Below are 19,216 nucleotides of genomic sequence, written 5' to 3'. Positions count from 1 at the left end.
ACCCTCAACCACTGCACCAACAGGGAAGGCCCAAGTCTATTGGTCTTATACCCTGAGTCCTGGCTTTAGAAATCCAAAAGTCAAAACTCTGTTTCCATTGTCTGTTTCTGTTTTGACCACCACCCCCACTCTAACATAAGAGTACCCCAGTTGCCTGGGCTGGAAGGAAATGCTTCTGTGTTTGTCTGCAATGGTCATCTCAATATGTCCCTCTTTATGGGATACAAGTGCCCCCAGTCACGGGCACAGATTTCCAACCACAGGCTCCCCACAGGACAGTGTCTCTTAAGCTTAAAGCGTGGAAAGGCAGAGAATGTGTGCTCTGGCTGGCTGACTGACTCTCAAAGGAGCAGAGAGAAGGGACTGAGCTAAGCATGCTACGGGTCTTCTTCCAGACTCACCAACCAGACAGTTATTCCTCTTCCTCTCACAGTGAAGGCCGACAGGGTGGAGAAGTGCTATAAGCATTCCTCCAGTCGGGGAGGGGATAATTTCCCCAGCGGCCAAAATTTTTGTTTTTCTGGAACTCTCATACGCGGATGGTGGGAATGCAGTGCACCACTTTGGAAAATTCTTTGCCATTACCTTGTAGAGTTGAATATGTGCATAGTCTGTGACCCAGTAATTCCACTCCTGTGCATACACATCTTTTCATCCACAGACATGTAGCAGAATGCTTATAGCAGCACTATTCATAATGGAAAAGTCACCAAATGCCCAACATCAATAGAATGGATAAATAGTAGTACATTCAAAAGACGCACATGTAGAGAATGGACTTGAGGACACGGGGAGGGGGAAGGGGAAGCTGGGACGAAGTGAGAGAGTGGCTTGGACATATATCCACTATCAAACGTAAAATAGACAGCTAGTGGGAAGCCGCCGCACAGCACAGGGAGATCAGCTCGGTGCTCTGTGACCACCTAGAGGGGTGGGATGGGGGGGTGGGAGGGAGGGAGACACAAGAGGGAGGAGATATGGGGATACATGTATACATAGAGCTGATTCACTTTGTTGTACAGCAGAAACTAGCACAACACTGTAAAGCAGTTATACTCTAATAAAGATGTTTAAAAAAAAAATAGTAGGGCTTCCCTGGTGGCGCAGTGGTTGAGAATCCGCCTGCCGATGCAGGGGACACGGGTTCGTGCCCCGGTCCGGGAAGATCCCACATGCCGCGGAGCAACTAAGCCCGTGAGCCATGGCCGCTAGGCCTGCGCGTCCGGAGCCTGTGCTCCGCAACGGGAGAGGCCACAACAGTGAGAGGCCCGCATACAGAAAAAAAAAAAAAAAAAAAAAAGTAGTTCCTTCACACAATGGAATACTATACAGTGATGAGAATGAGCAAATTACCGCTGTGTATATATATATATATATATAATTTTATTTATATGAAAGTCAAAAACAGGCAGAACTCATGAATGGCGTTAGCAGTCAGGAAAGTGAGACTTCTGCGGTGCTGGTGATATTGTTTCCTGATTTGAGTGCTGGTTACATTGCTGTGTGAAGTTTGTGAAATTAATTGATCTCGATCGTTGTGTGCTTTTCTGAATATTTTTTACGCTTTAACTGCAAGTTCACACAGACACCTCCCTACGTAGAAACAAGGACACATATGCAAGCTTCATTCTCCCTGCCTCTCAAAAAGTTAAATGGCTCTATGTGGCAGCCCTGAACAATCGCTCTAACTTCCTCACTGAAATGCCTATGAAGAGAGCAAAAAAGCCGTCCAAGTTTGGCAGCCAACCCTATTGACACCGCTGGAGAAAACTTCCCTGTGCCTCAGGGCTGCTCGTGGGGGATCGAGAGTAATCCTGGCTGACCACCTGTGTGATGCCATGGCTGAGGCTGTCTACTTGAAAATAGTAGAAATGCCTTTCTTCCGTCTTCAGTATCTTCACTCTGGGTTAGAAACTCAAGTTCTGCATCTAAGGGAACACTGAGTTCTTGTCCTTGCCCCAGTGAGTGTGAGTGTGTGTGTGTGTGTGTGTGTGTGTGTGTGTGTGTGTGTGTGTGCGCGCGCGCGTAGGGGGTTAGGGTCTGTCCCTTCCCCCCACCGCTAATCCTGTTACAGTATAAAAGGGGCTTGAAAGTGTTTCCTTACTCAATCTAGTTCCTGAATTAGGAATTCGAGTCTTTACGTTCAGGTGGATTCTGAATCCTGTGGGGAAAATTTGTCTCTACAGAACTCTCTTTAGAAAGTACTGTCATTCTGGGAGATGTATTTTTCCAGAACGGATGTTTTCTCTTTTGCCATATTTTCCACCTCACAATTCTTGACAAGTTTGTGGATCGTTTACAGTGGTATCTGGTATTGTTTTGTCGTGCCATTTGTTCGTTAAATTATTTACTCATTTAGCACATCACACCAGAACTACTAAATCAAAAATCTCGGGCTTCCCTGGTGGCGCAGTGGTTGAGAATCTGCCTGCCAATGCAGGGGACACGGGTTCGAGCCATGGTCTGGGAAGATCCCACAATGCCGCGGAGCAACTGGGCCCGTGAGCCACAACTACTGAGCCTGGGCGTCTGGAGCCTGTGCTCCACAACGAGAGAGGCCACAATAGTGAGACGCCCGTGCACTGCGATGAAGAGTGGCCCCCGCTCTCCGCAACTGGAGAAAGCCCTCGCACAGAAACAAAGACCCAACACAGCCAAAAATAAATTAATTAATTAAAAAAGAAAAATCTCTACTTTTCACTACCAAAAAACCAAATTATCCATAAAGCAATATGCTGATATTTTTATTGTCCAGGAACTTGAGTGGAAATTTTATGTTTATTTAACACGTAATATTGAGGTTGACATCTGTAGAGTGTTTCTACACGTAAATAAGACAACAGGAAACAGTACAAAAGAAAGTGGGAAAAGAGTAAGAATAGCAATTACAGAATAAGTGAAAATGACCATAAACAGAAGATACACTGCCTCACCAGTCATGAAATCAATGCAAATTAAAATAACGCTACGATTCTTCAGCGATCCTATTTTCAAATATTAAAAATATTTTAAAATATTCATTATTGTGCAGACAGGCAATCTCATACACTGTTGGTGAGAGTGGGGCTGGAACTCTCCCTTTGAAGGCAGTATATTTTCAGATTACAAATGTGCATTTTATCAACATTTAAAAATTGTGAGCCTTTTGACCTTATGGTTTCTACATAGGTACTTAAGCAAGTGTGAAAAGACACAGGTAAAACCTTGCAGGTTTGTTGGTAACAGGGTTATGGGAAGAAACCTAAAGATGAATCAATTGGAACCTTTGTAAAATAAATAACAGTATTGCCACATCATGGTGCTAAATACAAAAAGAAGATGGGAGAAGTGAATATATACTATAATCCAATTTTATAAAAAATTAGCAAAGAAACATACACATATGTCTATGCTTAGGAAGAATTCCGGGAGAATAGACAGAAAACTTTTATCAGTGGTCATTTTGGGGAGGGTGTATAGCAAGGGACTTCACTTTCTACTTTGTATATTTTTGTTGTTACAATATGATTATAAACCTGCTATCATCAAGAAAGACAATAAAGATTTGTAATACTATAGGATATTCACCCAATGCTAGCAATGTTATGTGTAAGCGATGGACATTCAGACTGTTCTAACAGTTTCTTCATTGTATGTTTGTGCTTTCCAAAACTGTCTACAGTGAGTATCTACTTTTCATATCAGAAAACAGGGGGCATTTCAAATGGTAAGTCTATACAGTTTAAACTGTAGCATGTGATCAAGATCGTGTTGAACATATGGGCATCGTGAAGCTTCAAAGGACGTACACTCGACAGTTAATGGTAATGAAGTGGGTGGTAGGGTCATAGCAGATTTTTTCCTTCCTTCTGCTTGTGTGCAGAATCAGCAGCTGTGTGGCGTGAACATCAATGGTTGGCGTGACAGTACGTTTCTCATTATTGTAATTGTGTTCACTACTGTCTGAGTTCTCTCTCCCCTGGTTTCCTACGTGCTTGTTGTCTCCACACGGCAGTGTTAACGATGGTAGCGCTAGAATGAAGGGCTAGGAACCTTCCTTGGCCGTATCTGTCCATCTCCTTTTTCGTCTTATCCTGCTCTCTTTTCATTCAGTCCTTTCTCTCCTTAAGGATATCTGAATTATGCGTCAGAGAAATAATGACTTCTTATACTCTATTGAAAGTGCCTAATTATATCTTAATAATTTGTCCTTGATTCTGAAATACATCATTTTCAGGTATAGGTTCTTGTTTGTCTTTGGTTTGACATTCTCTTCTTCAGCAGTATTTTTTACAAATAGGGGCTTACATGTCCCTTGATGTGGCATCCTGTCCCCCTGGGGGGGTGGCTAAGTCCCCTGCTCAGACCGACGGCTACAGCATGAGTTGACACGTGCAGCCACTAATCCAGCCCTCGTGTGGATGAAATGAGGCAGTGGCGAGTAGAGGCTGGTGGTTTGATGTTGAAAGAGAGCAAGGAGGGCTCTGACCCTGGGAGGTGAGAGGGGTCCAGACAGTGAGAGAGGAGTGCATCTTAAGCAAACTTTATCTTCTTTCCAGATTAGCCGCTGGGCCAGCCTTGGCCATTTCCCTTCCTTTAGGGTCTCAGTGTCCCCCATAAAGGGGTGACAAGGAAGAGTTTTGTGAGCTGTAAGGGTGATGAGCAAAAAGAGGCTTCTGTGGTCAAATATATTATGAAAACAGGATTAAATAAAGATTAAGAGGTTTATTTACTGTGTCAGTACTCAGACACTCAAATAGGCTGGGTGTATGGCAAGTTTCCAGGAAGTGGCTCTGGTAGGCTGCGTTTCCCGGACATCATTGACAGTGGTAGCCATTTGATGGAGTCTCTTATTGGACAAACATTTTCCTGGAAGACACTTTTAGAAACAATGTTCTAACTTTTGTATGAAGGCCGGAGTGCCTTTCTCTGTCTGTACAGATAAGGTAAGGGGGTCAGAAGGGCAAGCTAGTTACAATACATCAACTCCATCAGGCTCCCTAGAAAATCCTGGAGGAGCCTGAGGGGTGGGTGAGGCAGGGCCGCCTGTGCATGGCAGCCGTGGTGTGGGGTGTGAGCGCTTCCTGTCCCCCAGGGCAATGGATGAGGACTGAGGGAAAACACTGATTCTTTTCTGGTGGTCTGAGCGGAGACATAAGTTTATTTTTTATCTCCTTCACGTAATAGAATTTTCAAAAGCTCTTTCAAAATACTAATGTAGCCAAATAGGCTATGAAATGGACAAAGACCAAAAGGATACACCAAAATGTTAACAGTGGTTACATCTAAGAAGACTATATGTTATTATTTTGACTAATTCTTTTTTCTGGGTATTTAAAACAATTTTGTAATTGGACACATCCAATTACAAAAAGTCAATGGCAAGAACTCAGTCATAAGCAAGGCCCTGAGTTCTTCCTTTTCACAGGAATCTGGCAGTGCAGCCTACAAGCAAAATGTATTACTGTTACGTCTGAGAAAGTGTATAGCATCCATTCTCTTGATCTAACATGGTCACAGTTTCAAATAAAATTCAGAGTATTAGACTAGAAAAGAATAAGGAGCTCCTGGACTCCAACACCCTTGACTTACAAATGGATAAACTGTGGGCCTGGGAGGTGAAGAAGCTTGTCATAGGGCACCCAAAACAGCATCTTGGAGTCTGTACCCTGATCTCCAGTACCTTTTCCACTAAACTATGATGCCTTGTATATAAGTTGAAAAAATACGAGTGTAAAATTGAAGACCAAATAGTTAAATGAGGGCAATTTTTTTTTTTTTTTTTTTTTTTTTTTGGCGGCACACGGGCCTGTCACTGTTGTGGCCTCTCCCGTTGCGGAGCACAGGCTCCGGACGCTCAGGCTCAGCGGCCATGGCTCACGGGCCCAGCCGCTCCGCGGCATGTGGGATCCTCCCCGGACCGGGGCACGAACCCGCGTCCCCTGCATCGGCAGGCGGGCTCTCAACCACCGCGCCACCAGGGAAGCCCCGGGCTTCCTTTTAATTCACGCATTTTGGGAGTTTCTCATCGCACACTATACAGAGAAGGAACAGCAGAGGCTGGGACTTCTGGGACCCTGGTCTGTGGGGGTGAATTCCCAGGACGCTCCTCAGCATCAACCATGACCTTGGCAAAGATCGGAAAGAGAAATGACTAGGAAAGGGCCACCCTTGCAGTGCGCTTACCTGCAAACAATTCACACGCAGTTGGAGGCCCTCGGCTGGAAACCAGCGTTTCATCAGCAGCTTCATTTGCAGCAGAAAAGTTGCTATTTGCAATAATGTCCATGGCAGCCGGTTGGGATTCAGTGGCTCCTGGCCTGAGCCATCACCGAGCAACCAATTTTCACTCTGCAAGTCAGAATGACCCCTCCAGGGCTCCGTGCCAGAGGGGAAGGGAGGTGTGGGTCTCTGTTTGGGCACGGAGCCCGTAGGGGCCTCAGATGGCTGTTTCTGGCCTGCAGTTCTTGCCCCTTATAAGCCCTTCTCACTACAAACACATAGCTTTTCTTGTTCTGGGAGCTCTCAGGGGCTTACCCATCTTTCTTAGAGTCAGAAAGAGGAGGGAGGAAGGCAGGCAATGAGAGAAAAGGAAAACAGGAAGGTGCAGCTGTTTGAAGCAGCAAATGGAACATCGCATGGCCCCAGGACTCCTGGGTATTCTGCTTGGATCTGTCACTAGCCAGCCGCCTGGCCACAGCTGTCGCCTCCTGTCTCTGGATGCAGTTTGCTCAAGTGTTAAGGCTCGAGGTTTGATGAGGTGGTCTTGGTTCAACTTCCCGTTGTCCCTGATGTTCTGTGACTTTGTTATTCTAAACAGGGAAGTGCGGAGAGAAGGAGGAAATGGAAGAAGAGAAGGAGAAGGTGGAAAGCAGGTGGGTGAGGCTACTTCAAAAAGAAGAGAGGAAAACGAGGAAGGCTGCCACGATAAAGAGGAAAACAACACAGATTTGCCGAGAGTATTCCCTTCAGAGCCGTAAGTAATCTCTACAGTAATCACGATGACAAGCATTAGCATAAACAGCCGAAGTCCTAATTAACTTCATAAAGGGCAGCATCCTGTAGGTGACTCAGAGATGCTCTCCCCACTGACGCCCCCCCGCAAAAAAAAAAAAAAAAAAAAACCCATGAAGATCCCTCCTTCCTGAGTCCATAGTTGTGGGAGCCAAAGGGGAGGACGAGGGAAACATTTGGGCCGTGAGTCTGGCCAACTGGTGTTGAGTCACCCAGGACAGCCCACGAACGCCCGGCCAAGGTTGTTCTGCAGAGACAGGGTCCCCACACCCACGTGCTCTGAGCCCGCGCCAGCAGCGACGGGATCCCAGTCACCCCGTACCGTCGAGGGCTTCCCAGCTACTTCCTAAAGACAGGGGGCCCATCGGCCAAAGGCTTCTCATCCACAGAAGGACCGCTTGTGACTCTCCTGGCTACCTGGATCTGTTCTCATCCTCCCTGGCTTTGCTTTACTTCGGCTAACAGCCATCACCGGCTCAGCTCTGCCTCTCCTGGCCCCTAGCGTGTGGCAGGTCCCTGATCCTGTATCTCCCTCCCTCCACTTGCCTCAGAACTGACCCAGCTCCTTTCCTTCCCTAGCTCCCATCTTCAGAGCTCTTTGGACGTACCTCTGAGTCTCGTAACAACCTGCGTCAGGAGACGCTTGTACACAGCCCCGCGCCCTTACCAAACCGCAAGGGATCCACCCTAAGTCTTAAGGGCTTCACTGCTGTATCCAGGTTATGTTTACAAGATTAAGACCAGTGGGAGGTGGGCAGAAAGTCGTCAATTCAAAGACGCTTTCTGGAAAGAAATCGGATTCAAACCTTTTCAGGGAATTAACAGCACTTAAAAAAAATGTTATGTGAGGCAAGCCATTATAATTTCTCACAAAAGGCCTGCAAGTGATTTGGGATTGGTTTGTAACCTGTTACAGAAAAACCCAAATTCAGAATAAGGTAACCCTAAGAACTGTAATCAAGGAGGTCGTATTGGTTTGTGGTACCTTGACTCTGTCCAAAGGGCAGGGGGTGCATATGAATCAGAGAGCAATGAACAAGAAAAACCAGTATTAACCCAAAAGCTAAGGTGAGAACTGGGGTAGCTCTTCTAAAAAAATGGCAACTGGAGGGGTTTTTAAAGCACAGCGATTACAGAAAGCGCAAGTACACCCCAAGAAAGTCTGTGATATTGGAGAGGGATTGACTGTCAGTTCCTAACTTAGGGCTAGGAGGATTTCATTAGGCAGGGATTGAGCGCAGTTGCATTAGTAAGAGCATAACTTACATTCTGCAATTTTTCACCAAAGCGGATTTTACAATTTACATGTCAATGTGGTCATTTTTAACCTCAATATATCTATTGTTACATTAAAATCTTGTTTTTATGGATTTAGGAGCCTCGGCCTTTCAGCTTCTTGCATCTCTGTCTTTTCTATTCTTGGGGAGACCCCAACAGTGAACTGGCTTGTGCATCTAAATCCAGCTGTCGAGAGGCTTTCGACAGGCCTTAAGTACAGTTGTTAGGCGGTGGGGCTGTGGATCTCAGCAGCAGAAACACCTGAAATGCTTGTTAAAAATACGCATTCCCAGGATGCCCAGAAGGTTTTCCAGTCTTGGACTGAGACGCACAAATCAGAATCTCTTGGAGTAAGACCCAAGAGTCAGGCTTTGAGTTGGAATCTGTGGCAAACTCTATTTTCCCCAAATAGCTGTGGCACACTGTCTCCCATCCCGTCTCCTCCTCTGTAATATAATCTTGCCTCCATGCCTTCAAGAGGTGGGGGCCGTGTCCCCTCCCTCCGTCAATCTGGACGGGCTTATGGCTGCTTTGCAGTGCGATTACAGTGAAGTCAACATCGTGTGACTTTATACTGGGACACAAAGGGCAATGCAGTTTCTAGCTTGTTCTCTGGCGCACTCGCACTTGGCGTCCTAGGCTGCCTTCTAGGTCCAGCTAAGCTAAGGCAGCCCTGGCGTGTGGAAGCCAAGTCACCTGGAGAGGCCCATGCAGGTGTTCTGGTGGCAGCGCTGCTCTTCAGGTCATCCCAGCTCAGACATTTGAGTGAAGGAGCCTCCAGATGATTCTGCCCTGGAAGACAGACATCCCAGGTTTCGCACTCTCCGGAGGGCAAATGAGAATTCTTGAGTTGTAATTGACATTCGAGTCAGCTTTAATGTCACGACTGATGTTTGCCTATGTGTTCATCCGTTCAGTGAAACGTGTATTGATGGTCCGCTATTGCCAGATTGTTCTAAAATCTGGAGACACAGCAAAGTCCCAGAAACATCCCCCAGTGTCAAGGACATACATTCTAAGGGTGGCAGACCACAGTGTGTCTGGCTGGAAGGAATAGACAAAAACAAATAAATAAATACATTAACAAGATAACTTAAGGTAATGTTAAATGTTGTAAAAACAATAAAGCAAAGGAATGTGGTGGGGGCAGGCACTCTTTTATATTGCGTGGTCGGCCTCTCCCAGGAGTTGTAGTTTGAATTGAGACTTGTATTTGTTTCCTGGAGCTGCTGTGAAAAAGTACCGCAGACTGGGTGTGAGGGTTAAATAACAGAAATGTACCGTCTCGCAGTTCTGGGGCCCAGGAGTCCAAGATCAAGAAGTTGGCAGAGTTGTCCCCTCAGAGGGCCGTGGAGGAGGATCTGGTCCGTGCCTCTCTCCTAGCTTCTGGAGGTTTGCTGGCCAGCTTTGCCACTCTTTGGTTTGAAGAGGTGTCACCCCGACCTCCGCCTACATCTTCACATGGCATTCTCCCTGTGTGCCCATCTATCTCCCAATTTCCCCTTTTTATAAGGACACCAGTCACATTGCATTGGGGGCCCACCCTAACCCAGTACGGCCTCATCCTAATTTAATTAACTGTGTCTGCAATGACTCTGTTTCCCAATAAGGTCACACTCTGATGCAGTAGGTGCCAGGACTTCAACTTATGAATTTCGGGAGAGCACGATCCAGCCTTTAACAGTACCTGGAGGGTGAGGACCCCGCTCTGTAATAACGTGGAGCTGAGCACGCCAGGTGTAGAGGGCAAAGCAGAAGCAGAAGCAAGTTTGATGTTCAGAAGTCAGACCAGCAGTCAGTGCCGGAACACAGAGAGGAGGGGGGTTCGGCTTCATCATTGCTGCGATCGTTCCTCTAAACATTGCATCGTGGGTGCTGTCACTGAAAGTCTGGGCCGCCCAGTGATCACACGCAACCCTCAGGGCTCCTATCAGTTCTACTTTGGACACATGGCTCAGAACCCAGCCCTCCTCTCCATCCCCAGCAGCAGGCTTTGGTGAGGCATTTATTTCTCTCGTCTACTGTTTCAGTTGCTGGTTCATTGATCTCCTGCCTTTAGATTCTCCACCCTCCCATCCATCCTTTGGAATACCAACAGAATCGTTTTCTAAAGCAGAAATCCAATCTCACTCATTCTAAAAAAAAAAAAATCCTCCACTGCCTCTCCATTATTCACCAAAATAAAGTACAAAATCACCGGCGTGGTGCTGAAAGTCATACAAATCCAGCTTAGCTCCAGCCGAGTTTCCAGCCTTTCTGTCAACTGCACTCACTTCCCATTTCCCAGACTCCCTCTGTTAAGGCTCTATTTTTGTTCATGCTTTCCCATTCTTCCCAGTTTTTTCTTTTTTTAATTAAAAAAATTTTTTTTGCCATGCTGCCTGGCTTGCAGGATCTTAGTTCCCCAACCAGGGATGGAACCTGTGCCCTTGGCAGTGAAAGCATGGAGTCCTAACCCCTGGACCACCAGGCAATTCCCATCCCGCTTTTTCTTGATGAATACCTTATCTTTTAGGAACAATTTGGTACTCATCTCCACTGGGAAAAAAAAAAGCTACTCTTCTCCATTCTTTCCTGAAAGCCTCCCCACCCTCCTTTGCCTGTGGTGGAATTAATTGCTTCTTTATCTTTGTTCCTATGGAAGCTTGCTTATCACGTATCACCTTGGCCTGTATGTACGTGTTTGAATACCGGTCATTTGCTTCCCTTGCTGAAACCATGAATTCTTTGTCAGTGACAGTGCCTAGGATGGTACGTGTTCAGTGAATGTTCGCCAGGCCAAATTTAGTGGAATATTAGTAATGAAATGAGTGCTGGCCTTCAGATTAGGTCACCACTGTTTTCCTGAAACAAAGAGACAGCCAGATCGTTCTCTAGCAAAGATGGGTTTATTCAGGGTCAGCAGAAAATTGCAGTTCGGGGTCTGCAACCATGGCAAGCCTCCTGGAAGGACCTGTACGGCAAGGAGAGGAGAACGCTTTTATAGAAGGGAAAGGAAGTTGGGAGGGTGATAGTAAACAAAGAGTTTTTCAAGGCTTGTCATTGTCTGAGTCCTGGCCAGGAAAGAAGAGGAGTCTTTCTTCTTCCTGTTGGGCTCTGCTGTCCTCACAGGGCTTGAGAGCGCCCCCTTCTGGTCTCCCAACTCTATTTAACTGAAGTTTCTGCTCATTAATTCTTTTTAAAAGTATTTATTTATTTGGCTGCAGTGGGTCTTAGTTGCTGCATGCGGGATCTTCATTGCCACGTGCAGACTCTTTTAGTTGCGGCATGCACGTGGGATCTAGTTCCCTGACCAGGGATCGAACCCAGGCCCCCTGCTCTGGGAGCGTGGAGTCTGAACCACTGGACCACCAGGGAAGTCCCTGATCATTAATTTTTTACACAACTGTTTTGGTCATTGACATCCGTGGACCAGTTTCAGAGCTTATATTAATATCCCTGTCAATGTCTGTATCAATATAACTTAGTAGATTTGACATCTAGGCATGAACTCAAGTCCATTAAGATTAGGTACCATCCTACCTAGAGACTGTCATACTGAGTGAAGTAAGTCAGATGGAGAAAGAGAAATAGCGTATGATATCACTTGTATGCAGAATCTAAAAAGAAATGATACAAACGAACGTATTTATAAAACAGAAAGGGACTGACAGACTTAGAATGAATTTATGGTTACCGGCGGGGAAGGGTGGGGGGAAGGGATAGTTAGGGAGTTTGGGACTGACCTGTACACACGGCTATATTTAAAAGGGACAACCAACAAGGACCACCTGTATAGCACAGGGATCTCTGCTCAGTGTTACGTGGCAGCCTGGACGGGAGGGGAGTCTGGGGGAGAATGGATACATGCATACGTCCGGCCCAGTCGCTTTGCTGCGCACCTGAAACTATCACGACATTGTTAATTGGCTATACTCCAACACAAAATAAAAAGTTAAAAAAAAAAAAAAAGATTAGGTGTCATCTTAACCTCTTGGGCCTCAGGTTCTTCATCTGTAAAATGAGACATTTGGACCAAATAAACTATAAACCTTTTGCTTGCTAAAGATGTAGCATTAGCCCCGTCTTTCCTGCTGGAGTCAGAATTTACGTAATAATTATACCGCCATCACTGCTGACAGTCGATCTTGCTCTCTCCTTTTGTTTAGCTTGGGGGACACGAAGGTATGGGTCCTGCTCCACAGTGCTCCCGTTTTACTGTTGTTGTTTTTGTGGGGGCCGGGGGCTGGCAATAGCTCTTTTTAAAATTTAACTAATTAATTAATTTTTGTTTGTGTTGGGTCTTCGTTGCTGTGCACGGGCTTTCTCTCGTTGCGGCGAGCGCAGGCTACTCTTCATTGCGATGCACGGGCTTCTCATCGTGCGGCACGGGCTCTAGGCATGCGGACGTTAATAGTTGTGGCTCGCGGGCTCTAGAGCGCAGGCTCAGTAGTTGTGGCAAACGGGCTTAATTGCTCCACAGCATGTGGGATCTTCCCGGACCGAGGCTCGAACCCGTGTCCCCTGCGTTGGCAGGCGGATTCTTCACCACTGCACCACCAGGGAAGTCTTGGCAACAGCTCTTTTGAAACTGACATTGTCTTTAGCATTTTTTTAGGATTGTGTGTTAGGAGAAGGGAACAATTAAGGGTGTAGCTTTGCACATTTTTTGTTTTCCTGTTTTTTGTTTTTACTTATAAGCTCCTGGGTCATGGTAAGTTACAGCAGCTTTTCTGAAAATTTACCACACAGGAAGCTGTGCTGAACTTATCCTGTGGCCTCCTAGACCCTCTCCCATTAATTTCCTCTAATTCTCATTAGCATGTTTCTACCGCAGGCTCGGAAGCAGAGAGAAATTCTTGTGCAGCTAATTTAACACCTGCAGGTTTTGAGAGCTGGTGGAGAAACTACATCAATAAAATAATCACTCACTTTCTCAGAGATTTTTAAATTTGAACCCTTTAAAGGTTAGACTTTTGTTTTGATTTCTATTTATGTTTTTCCATCAAGTCATATGTTAATTAATGCTCTTGTCTTTTCAAGCCTCTCATGTAACGCATTAGCCTCTCATGTAAAGAGAGGCTAAAACAAAATCTGAATGAAACCGTTTTCAGTGTATGAGTGGCCGTATTCCGGCATTTCAGAGGCGGGTGTGGCTTTTCTCTTCTGCATCACCACAGCCTGCTTTAGAAATCCCTGGCAAAACCAGTGGGTAGCTGCGAGGTGGGACTGGCAGGTGGGACCCAGCCTGGGAGCTGGGTGATGTCCTGCGCTTTGGAGATTCATCCGGCGAAGCTGGAAGCTCTCGTGCACGGAAGTGTGTGAGCCGGAGGTGTAGCAAAATGGGGTGGGCAGGAAAATGGTCAGAGTTTTGCAGGATTGTCTGTGTAGGAGGTGCAGGGGTGGGCGTTACTTCTTCTCATGGGGGCAGGGAGCTTTTTCTCTCCCTACTCGAAAAAAACAAAACAAAAAAAACCCATTGAGAGGCTGGGAAGAGGGCTCCAAAAGCATCACTAGAAGACATCGCCAGTCCCAGCAGGAAGGAGAGACAGGCGTGCTACTCCCGGGCTGGATGCCACCCTCGGAGCACGGCACCATGAGACGATTCTTGGGAGAAGGTGACCATGTCCCTGGGAGTGATATGAGCTCAGTGACAGACAGCCCCTTCTAGGGGCATTTCTAAAGGCAGGAAGCTTGCGGGAGAAGCCCTCAGCAGACGGGCAGTGGGGACTGTGGTCTAGTGTACCTACCAGAGGATGGAAGGGCTGCACCCCGGAACTCCAGGGACCTCCAAGAACGAGAAGAGGCACTTAGCCATCCCAGGGCATCACACAGAGGACTGCCTAAGGTAGCGGAGTAGGCCAGCCCTGAGGACTACTGCTCAGAGCTCAACCGGGCAAGCGCAGCGATACCCCTCAGTAAGGCAGGAGGTCGATGGGCCTCAGGCTGAGCAGCAGTTCGTCCCCTGTGGGCAGATACTCCAAAACAGCAGGACGGAGGAGAAGCTGAGCCCTGTCCAGATAAAAGACCACATATTCCTCATTCTCGAAGTCAAGGAGACCTTCCTGAGTACACATGTGCAGAAAGGTTCCATGGAGGTCAAAAAGGGAGGGGGCGCCAGCCCATAGTAAGTGATGTCAACTTACCCATAGGCCTCTTCTCTAGAATCCACCTCGGCTAAGAGATGCGCCTGCACACATGGGAGGACCCTGAGACACACTGAATACGGACTCAAAACCAGGCAAGGCAAGATGATTGGCCAAAGGAAACCGGAAAAAAATGAGCCATAAAAGTTAATCAAACCACCACAAGGGCGCGACTCTCTCTCCCTGAGTCCTCCCGTGTGTCTACCCGCACGGACTCTTTTTCCTCCTAGTAAACACTTTACTTGTTTACCATTCTCCATCTTTGTGGGAATTCATTTCTGCAAAGCCGTACAGGCCAGGGCCTTGTCACTGGCCATTGGTCTAGCGGCTAGGATTCAGTGCTCTCTGTGCCGCGGCCCGACTTCAGTCTCTGGGAACCGGAATCCTGCTTCAGGCCGCTGCAGGCCGAGGCCACCTGAGATCATCAGGAGAGAGGCTGAGGGTGTGGGCCACTGGCACCATCCCAGGAAAACCTCACCTGCATCTACACAGATGCCAGCGCAGTTCTGGAGACCAAAAAACACCAGATGGAATGAGGTGGATTCACAGTTAGGTAAAGTCGACTCCAGTGTCCCTCTCCTTCTCCTCTGTCTTCCTAGAGGAAGGAAGCCCGGAAACGTAGTGGGGAGAAGAGAGCCTAGGAGACCATGGCCCTACCCTGCCCTGCAAGACAAGGGTGAAAGAGTAGACCCCTTTCCACTAGCCACGAGGAGGACTCACAGCTGATTATGAATTTAGAATGGGAGATTTGAGCAAAGCTTTAAACCAGATGGAATTTTGATCACCCAAAGCAACCAGAAAGTGATACAGTTGGCCCACATTGCGGCTGAGGAAAAGGTCAGAGTGTGGTTGGAGCACAAATGGGAAAAATACAGCTGATTGCTGTTCAGAACTCACCAATGTCCTACTGCTAAGCAAGCTGGTTTTTTCGGGAGGTCATAATGAGGAATACACGTGATCATTATTAAACACATACGTACTTAGCAGAATAAACTCCCGAAAAATTTCCCTTAGCCTAACTTCTCTTTCTCCGAAGTTTCACACATGGTAACTGTTTAAAAAAAAAAAAAAAAAAAAAGTACCCTGCCCTCTACCTGTAAGCAGGTCTCCCTTGACAAGTCAACACTCCCCGACTCCTGACCCACCCATCCACGTGAGCGCTGGGGAGTGAGTGGAATCGTTCTTTTCAGGCCGAGTTTCTAGGGAGGAGCGGCCCTGCGGGAAATCCAGAGACTGTCACTGTCTTAGTCTGTTTGGGCTGCTAAACAAAAATACCATCGACCGGGTGGCTTGAACAACAAATGTTTTTTTCTCACAGTTCTGGAGACTCAGAAATCTAAGGTCAAGGTGCTGGCAGATTCAGTGTCTGGTGAGAGCCGGCGTCCTGGTTTATGGATGGCGGTCTTCTCACTGTGTCCTCACTAGTGAAGAAGTGGGAGAGAGCTCTCTGAGGTCTCCTTTTTTTTTAATAATAATTTTTAAAAATCAAAATAGAGTTGATTTATAATGTTATGTTGGTTTCAAGTACATACCAAAGTGATTCATTCATGTGTGTGTATATATATATATATATATATATATATATATATTCTTTTTCAGATCCTTTTCCCTTATAGCTTATCACAAAATACTGAGTATAGTTCCCTGTGCTATACAGTAGGTCCTTGTTAGTGGAGTCTCCTTTTTAAGGATGCAGATCCCATCATGGGTGTCCACCTTCCTGACTTCATTACCTCCCAAAGGCCCCACGTTTTAATTCCATCATGTTGGGGGTTAGGATTTCAATACGTGTATTTCAGGGGGGGAACTCAAACATTCACTACATCCCAGTCACCTTTTATCTGGTTTCATTTCTTTCTTTCCTTTGTGACTTGCCCATTCATGATATTTGCCCATTTTTCTCTTTCTATTCCATTTTTTAAATTGTCTTACAAAGCACTTTCCATGCTAAGAATATTAGTCCTTTGTTATATGTGGTGCAAATATTTTTCTGGTTTGCTACGTATATTTCAAACTTATTTTTGTTGTTTTAAACTTTGAAAAGTTTGGGTAATCATATTTATCCATCTTTTCTGTATAATTTCCAAGCACTCCAGTCCAATGTACTGTCTGTTAATGTCTTTCTTGCTTCCTTTACTTCTGAATGATGCTCAGCTGCATCTACAATGTATGTTTCATGCTGGCCTTCCTCCCATAGTTGCTCTGCATTTTGTAGGAGGACTTTGCTAAGCCATCTCTTCACATATTAGAAATACAGGTGATACATTTGCTGCATCCTTGTTTGGCCATAAACATCTTCTTTTCTTTTCTAATCTCTGCATTTTATTGATAGCTTAGCTGGGTATAGAATTCCAGATCCAAAATAGTTTCTTCTTAGAAGTTTGAATATATTGCTCCTCTAACATAACCCAGAAATTTCAGCATGATACATCTATATGTGAGTTATTTTCTCATTTATCCTTCTCCATACTCAGGAGATGCTCCGTATTAAGAGTCATGTCTACTCTCAGTTCAGGGAGTTTTATTTTTTCTTTAATGTCTATAATTATGTTTTATCTTCTTATGCTTCTGTTCTCTCCTTCTAAGAAATCTGCTAGATTGCTGTCAGGCCTCCTAGATTTGACATTTGTGTTTCCTAACTTTTCCCATATATTTTATTTTATCTTTTTGCTCCCAGTTCTGAGAGATTCCTTTGATTTTACTTCCCAGATCAAAAACCTAATCTTAATCTTTGTCCAAGTTATTATTCAACCTATCTAGTGAAATCTTTACTTTTGCAGTAATATCTTCATTTTGAAACATTCTTTCTTACTCTCTGATTGGTACCTTTTCAAAAGAGACTGCTCTTAATTTGTGGTTACAGTATCTGCCCAAACCTGTAGGCAGAAATCAGAATGTTTTTAAATAGTTCTCATCTTTTTCCTGAATTATCTCTTTTTTCCCTCCTCTGGGATTATTTAGTTTGTGTTTAATTATCCTTCTCTTTCTCTTTCATGCTTCTGAGTTTTTTAAATACCTTGCACTCTTTGTTTGCAAGAGCTTTTATTTGTTTCTTTTTTAATGACAGGCTACTTTGATATGTGCAGACAATTGGTGTGCCTTTCCTCAGCAGTTGTATATGTCTCTTTCATAACAGGCCTTTTTCTTAAATAGAAGGACCAAATGTGAGGTTTCAGTCAGCAAGCATAATTATAGGCAGGCTCTCTTTTCATGTTTGGGGACCAGGAATATGAAAGCAGGGTAGGGACCCCCACAACTGTCAGTGCAAAGCCCTCTGAGCATGGAGCCTTTGAGTGCTTCAGTTTTGCTGTTTCTCTGGCAGTCTCCAACACCCTTGCCAGGAGCTCTGCTAGGGTAGGATGGATGTAAGTCATTTGTTCAGTTCTCCCCCTGAAAGGTGCAGTTTGATCCCCACTTTCCTTGAGTCTGTAGGGATCTATGATGACGTCGATCCATAGAATATTAACTGAAGGGACATAATCAGTTCTGGACCTGGGCCAGCTGTCACTTCCTGTTTCTTAGAGCATGAGATCTGGGGAAAGTCAGATGTGGCATGTAGGAAGTCCAGCTCCCAGAAGACGACCATGCTGTGAGGAAGCCAGCGCTAGCCACGTGGAGAGGTTGTTTGGAGAGACAGACACTGGGCCAGGCCCCAGATACCCAAGCCACTTGGATGGCTTGTGCAGGCATGAGACACAAATGAGGAAACCTTCTGATGACTCCCTCTCCCTGCTCACCCACGAGAGACAGACCATCGAGCCGAGCCCAGTCAACCCACAGGAAGATGAGAGAGGATAATACATAATGATTTTTAACTATTAAATTTCAGAGTGGTTTGTTACGAAGCAATGACAGTAGATCACCCATTTCTTGTAGTAACAGATCAACTACTTTCTCGAGAAAGCAGTTTCCAGGCTTTGGCCTGAATATAAAAGCCGTGGCTGCCAGCGACTCTGTTGAAGAGAAAAGGACCTACTGCCATAGGCTTTAAAATGCAATTCTTCAACGAAAACCTTGAAGATGACCTCTGTCCCATGCTTGCACTTGGGGACGCTAACGTGGACCTTCTCTGGGCTCCTCTGAGAAGACCGATGTTTGTTTACTTCTGGTGCCTTGGGCTGTGGTTTCTTCTCATTTTTCTCTGTGAATCAGGTAAAGACTATATTGTATCCTCCAGACAGTCCCCCAAATTTAAGAGTTACTGATGGTATCTATTTCTTTTCCCTCGCTCTGTTATAGGGTGTGTGTGTGTGTGTGTGTGTGTGTGTGTGTGTAATTTCAATGTAAACTTGAAAGAATATGGAAGTAGCAACACATGCTTAGGCTTCCATCTTGAAACAGAAACTTAGTAAATTCCTAAACAGAACTCAGTGATAAGAGCTCATGTATTTTAGATAGTTTAGCAGTATTGGGCTAGTGAAGAATGCACTATCTGCTAATATCCCATAAAAATAATTATGTGGGGGAAATTCATGCAAAAACACAGTTAAATGAATATTTCCAAAGGAGAGTACTACGTCTCCCCATGTTGTCGCAGGCTGGCCTCGCCTCTCACACATGCACTGAAGCAGCATAAAGGAGCTTATAGTTTATGTTGTCCTCTTTGGTGGAGGAACGCAGAGCAGCGGAAAATAACTGACTTCTTGCTCAACTAGGTGGAGGAGAGGAGATAAATCTTTCCAAGTGGAGGGACATCAGGCAGGTTCACTGTGGGTTGTATGCTGGGTTCAAAGGCCGCCGTGAGGCGCGGGTAAATGTACTAGGGAACTGCCTGGGATGACGTCTGTGTGAAGCCAGAAGACTTCTATTACCTCTCGTTG

The 19,216-nt window shown here is 45.7% G+C and overlaps 1 protein-coding gene across 2 annotated transcripts in view; it reads left to right on the top strand.

Moving 5' to 3' along the window:
* The window catches only part of ADPRM (ADP-ribose/CDP-alcohol diphosphatase, manganese dependent), a 372,105-nt gene that overhangs the window by 341,938 nt on the left and 10,951 nt on the right, over positions 1-19,216 (top strand). The window contains exon 12 of one of the 2 annotated variants that reach the window (XM_067022034.1): positions 6,800-6,955. The gene's annotated coding sequence lies outside the window, so the exon portion shown is untranslated. Of the gene's footprint in view, positions 1-6,799; positions 7,079-19,216 lie in introns of those variants that run through there. The other variant, XM_067022038.1, reaches the window with a different exon arrangement.

Source organism: Kogia breviceps, chromosome 19, assembly GCF_026419965.1.
Source record: "Kogia breviceps isolate mKogBre1 chromosome 19, mKogBre1 haplotype 1, whole genome shotgun sequence".
NCBI lineage: Eukaryota > Metazoa > Chordata > Mammalia > Artiodactyla > Physeteridae > Kogia > Kogia breviceps.
Note: the sequence above shows the minus strand (reverse complement) of the source record. Positions and strands in the feature narration are given on the sequence as shown.